Source organism: Gigantopelta aegis, unplaced genomic scaffold (genome assembly GCF_016097555.1).
Source record: "Gigantopelta aegis isolate Gae_Host unplaced genomic scaffold, Gae_host_genome ctg1951_pilon_pilon:::debris, whole genome shotgun sequence".
Taxonomy (NCBI): domain Eukaryota; kingdom Metazoa; phylum Mollusca; class Gastropoda; order Neomphalida; family Peltospiridae; genus Gigantopelta; species Gigantopelta aegis.
Window position 1 is genome coordinate 70,601 of NW_024532810.1, and position 6,000 is coordinate 76,600.

Consider the following 6,000-nt stretch of genomic DNA (forward strand, 5'->3'; position numbering starts at 1 on the left):
TTAACTACATTTTAAACACGAGTATTTCCCAAGAGTACAAGCCTTTATAGACAACCAGTGTATTATGTCTGGTATATCAAAGGCCGTGTTATGTGCTGTCCTGTACACACAGCTCTTGCTACTATAAAGTAGCGGCAGAAATATTCAATCACAACTCTAGTTATAGAGTAGAATACACAAAAAAACAAACGCAATGGTTGAGAGAGAGAGAGAGACAGAGACAGAGATAGACAGAGAAAGAGACAGCTAGAAAGAGAGAGAGAGAGAGAGAGAGAGAGAGAGAGAGAGAGAGAGAGAGAGAGAGAGAGAGAGAGAGAGAGAGAGAGAGAGAGAGAGATGTCACACGTGATTAATCCATTAGTGTAATTCGGCGACACGCGCCCCGCCATGGGTTTAACAAGTAGTACGTGTTAACCAAAGGGAAATTGCTGCATTTTTAAACAGAAAATTTCTCTAGAGTACTAGCCTTCGTACAGGACTTTTTAATTACCAAATGGGTAAATACAGTGATTGATCTATCATCGATCCTCCATCGATGGCCAAATAGGCTATAGCTAACCAGTGCATTATGTCTGGTATATCAAAGGCAGTGGTATGTGATGTCCTGTACACACAACTCTTGCTACTATAAAGTAGCAGTGGAAATATCCAATCACAAATCTAGTCATAGAGTAAAAAACACAAAAAACAAACGCAATGGTTTGGTTTTTAATTTTAATTTTTTCTTCTAAAGTACAATCGCTGGTCTCTCTAGAGTCAACTGCACATGCAATGGACACACATTGGGTTACATCGAGAGGCCTTAAGGGCGACATGTGAATAATATGTGTGTTCATTTCTCTTCATCTTCGTGCTCATCATCAATATCATCATCATCGGTATCGTCATCGTCTAGTTCGTCCAAATATTCGCCAAGCCATGAACGATACTGATTTAATTTATAACGAATCTGTGGTCTGATATCTCTGTCTGGATTCACAAACTGTAGAATTTTTCTCGTGTTGGGGCCTTTGTCAAAGTAATGCATATACGTCAGAAAGCGAGAGTACGTGTCTTTAAATAACTTCCATTGCAATGTCTTCATATTTCTTTCGATGGCATCTTGGGACATGTTTTTTTCTTCGTAGCGTTTCCTCTTGCTTTCGAAATAGTCACGATTGATGTCGAATTCACGCTCGATCATCAGACGTACGCCTTCCTTTTCCAGATCGGACGACGGCTCTTCATTTCCCTCCTCGCACGTTTTCACGTGTCACTGCAAGTCACTCCCGTCATTAAAGACCAGACCACACGTATCGCAAGACTGCATCCTCTTGACCTTTTTTCAGATAGGGCTCTACCTCATCTTCTTCTTCGTCGTCGTCACTTTCGTAGGCGGGTATGCCTGGTAGTTTTCTCTTGAATGCGTTTCTTTGCATGATTTGCACGTAGAGCTCTTTCTCCGACGGTGGTTGAAACTCTTCTGAGACATTCGCCGTTACGTTCGTGTTTTTATACCATTCGGACGGCCCCGTCTCTAAACCATTAGGTCGAAGGCGCCAATGTTCGGGCGTGGTCGGTTTCAAGTCCACCAAGAGATATCCGTAGGGCCTGTGGGTAGCTTCCTCAAACCGTTGCATGAAATGACAAGTATTTCCAGGATACATCTGCTGTGCCAAGGTTAGGACTTGCTGCTTGTCGATGGGGTTATTGAACAGTGCCAGGTAATGACAGTTTCTTCTCTGTGTCGGGTCTTTGCTGTTATAGAGGTTCTGGTTGATGGCAATCACCGAGAGGTTTCTGTGATGACTTCCTTCCGTGAACAGATCGGTGATACGAGAGTCTTTTCCAGCTGCAGACATCAGGTCGTCCAACACGATGAGATTTCTGACTCTGGGATCCAAATAATGATCCTTTTCCAAATTCTCGGGTATGCCTTGAACAGTTTTTACTCGAGCAACCATTTTGATCGTATCATAGAGAGGTTGCCATCGTTTGTAGAGCCAGATGATGCGCTGGGGAGGCGGGTGGATTTTACCATCCCTTAGCAGTTTGTACCACAAAAATGTTTTTCCACACGACGTGGGTCCCGACACGATCATGGTGAACGGATGTAACAATCTTAAGGGCTGCTGCTGCTGCTGCTGTTGCTGCTGCTGCTGGGAAGGCTTATTTTCAGATTCCAAGAGTCCATGTTTATTTCGTACGTGCCGAGTTAGGTCGTGGGTCCAAACATATTTGTTTTCGCAAATGTGACACTGATTCATGATGTTGACTGTTGAAGTGTTCGACGTGAACTGGCGATGTTGAAACTGCCATGCCTCCTTTTATAGTCTTCTCAGAAATTCTTGTGCCATTTTTGCCCAGTCTGCTCTCGTCGTTTCTGTTCCACGCCACTCTCTTCACGTTTCCGTTTCTGCTCGGCCTTGGCTTGCTCTACCACCTGCTGCGTTGGGGAGACCATGACGACTTTGGGTGCCGGGGGCTTCTTCTGTTCCTCTTTTTCTTTCTTCCACGTAGGGTCGTAGAGTTCTAGACATCGATCTACACTGTACATGATCTGACTGTTTTCACCACGTTGAATTTCGAAGTTTGCCTTCTGCTTACAACTTGTAGAAACGGGTCCACTTGTCCACGTCGGGAACGTACAACTTGTACTGGTCTGACATGTTACTTCTCTGAAGGTTCAACCTCAAATGACGATGTTACCCATTACCCTTTTATTTATACTCTCTACAATTTCACGCATGCACACAAAGATTAAATTTTGTGTGGTACGTATGACCCATCCCCCATCCCAAAGCATAGCTCGTGCACGGCTCAGGGCCACTCCCGGGACCACACTCAGGGCCTTACACAGGGCCACACTCAGGGTCACTCAGGGCCATACTCAGGGTCACAGGTCCACACACACACACACACACACACACACACACACACACAGGGTCACCTTTAAATTAATAACAAACAAAACGTGTTATTCACGAGTTTATTTTACGAAAAGTATCACACCAATGCAATACGTGTTTAATGTCTGAACACGTTATTCACATAGGGGCATCTCGGGGACAGTCTGTAATGTTCCATCACTGGATCGTCCATTCTCTGCCATCGGTAGGCGCGTAGTCCACAGCAGTAACAGACAACGGCATCATGGTCTCTCGTGTAGAAGAAACCGGCCTTGGCGAGCTCCCTCGGTTTCTGGCGTAACTGTAAGGGCCACCACCCAAATGTCTGCATTCGTGTATAGAATCCTCTCATTTCGGGTCGATGACAGAACAAGTAATGTCTCGAAAGGCCATCCCATTCGTCATCGGCGTCGTAGGCATCATCATCGTAGGGAGCAGCATCCGTTTTATATTCTCGAGCAGCGTCCGCCTGATCCATTGGTTCTTCGTTCACGATTTCGACAGGTTCACGGATATCCATGGGGTCTTCATCCACAATTTCACTGGGTTCACGTGCAGCGTCCGTTTGATCTGTGTCATTTTCTTCAGGTTTGATAGTCACTCTTTTGATCGTGTGTCTTTCTGAACATTTACAGATAAAGACGTCGCCTTCGTCGCTGCTGCAGCTGCTAACACTGCTCGAATATCCCGATGCCATCGTCTTCGTTCCAGATAGAGTGCAACAAGATAAAAAAAATTCAAAATCATCAGCAAACACGTCTGCTCTCTTCGAGTTCTCAAGCACGAATAAGCCCTTGGGAGAGAAAACACAGCCTTATATACAAGTCAGTTTAGTTGGAATCATTCTATTGATGGTACCAGTTGGGGGTGCAGAAGGAGCACTGAAGAAATCCCATCTGGTTTTGATGGCAATCTTGCATGGCGCAGGGCACAATCGAGTTCAGCTCTGGTACAAAATCACACATGACTGTGAAACAGCCTTTCAGTTTCTCCCATTGTTGTAGAGAAAGGAATATTCTTTTTTTCGAAGGTTTCACAGATTTCGTTTCATCACACCACCACCACTGACGCAGGTCCACCCTAGTAAAGTTCTTGTCCATACTAGCATGAACATTGGCTCCAAGGTGTTTGACCAATGTTTCATCCTTCCCTTGTTTCAAGGCTGAAATCGTTTCGTCTATCTGACTCTTACATCCACACAGTTCAACCCACTGCTTTAGATTTAGAGCGATACCTCGTTTGGTGGGGAATCTTTTCCCATTATCACTGTCGAATTTCCGGATATGTATCAAAAGTTCTTGCTTCCATGTTTGGGCCATAACGTATACATTTTGTGCAATTTCTTGTTGGCATCGCGATCTTTCACCCTGTTCAGGGCATTGAGTAGTACTTGATGAATGTCCCGATGCCATCTTCTTCTTTAAAAAAAAAAAAAAAGCAACAAAACACAAAAATGTGAAAATCATCAACCTCTAAAACAAACAAGACGTAGATGTTGTATGTGGACTTTTCGGCGAACGAATGACAATGAAGCCAAAAGCACCCTTTTTATACCCGAGGGAGGCACCCCAAGCTCAGTCCAAGGACGCACACCTGCACCCAGGCCATTGTCTCCTACACAAAGACCACACACCTGTACCCACCTACACAGATGCCATTGTCTCCTATACAAAGGCCATTGTGCCATTGTTTCCTACACAAAGACCATTGTGTCATTGTTTCCTACACAAAGGCCATTGTTTTCCTACCGAGACCATACACCTGCACCCCCCTATACAAAGGCCATTGTTTCCTACACAAAGGCCATTGTCTCCTACCAAGGTCAGACACCTGCACCCCCCTCTACAAAGGCCATTGTTTCCTACACAAAAGCCATTGTGTCATTGTTTCCTACACAAAGGCCATTGTTTCCTGCCAAGGTCAGACACCTGCACCCACCTATACAAAGGCCATTGTTTCCTACAAAAAAGGCCATTTGTCACGGAACATGCTCTTTAATTTGTTTCGCCTGTGGCGATTTTAATTGTGTTTAGAGGGCCGTGTGCAGTTTATTGCCCGTAGCCCAGGTGGGCAACTTGTTACGTAATACTTCGGACGATCGGACATTCCAATATGCACTTAGTCCAGCTGCGGAGGCCATGTGGCGAGTAGTTACGTAATACCTCTGCGAGTGCGGTTTTTACAACCGTGATGGCGACGACTGGCGTCAGTAAGTCTGACGATCAGAGAGAAATATACCGACTCTAGAGATGTAGAATATGAGATGATAGGGGGAGGTACCGCCTTGTACCCCCAGGCCAATTCTGATTTTGGAATAAATAGCTAGGATTTAGAGATATCTAGGAGAACGAAAAGGACGGCACCAGGGAACGTAGTCCGTTTGGACTTTGGTAAATTTCATTTCTGCTCTGTGTATAACCTTGATGTGATTGATGTGACTTTAAATATTTTAATACTGTATTATACCAATATTCTTTAGACAGTGTCTTCGGTCATCTGACGAAGTAATTCGTAGACTTTTTGTCCTAACATTATACGAGTATTTAGTAATATAAAGCTTAGCCAGTCATCCTAGACGACCTGGGTAAACTGTAGGTTATTGTCTTTATTGTGATAAGTATTAATTCTGTGTTACAAGGTTACTGAATGAGTAGTTAGGGTTAATTAAAAATTAACCCGTTAGGAATAGAACTGTAATTCCTTTATTAATTAAGTTCCCCAAGAAGCGTTCCTAAATTATCACACGTTACTGAACGAGTAGTAAGGGTTAATTAAAAATTAACCAGTTAGGAATGGTCTTGTAATCCCTTTATTAATTAACTTCTCCTGGAAGCGTTTCTCAATTATCACACGTGTGGGTGTGGTGTACGGTGAAGTGATTCGCATATTGTGTAACTAGACACCTAGAGATTAACTAATTAAGTGATCAGTTCTGGGTTGTTATTATTGCTGTTATTAATTAACTACTACGGCTGTACATTTGTCAGCGTAGATTAATACAGATTCCAAAGTGTATTGTGTTTTGTTGTGTTTCTAGTGAGCTAAACGTGATATAATAATATATACTTTATATAAGATCATATCTCTGATCATACCTAGACGAGCCATACTA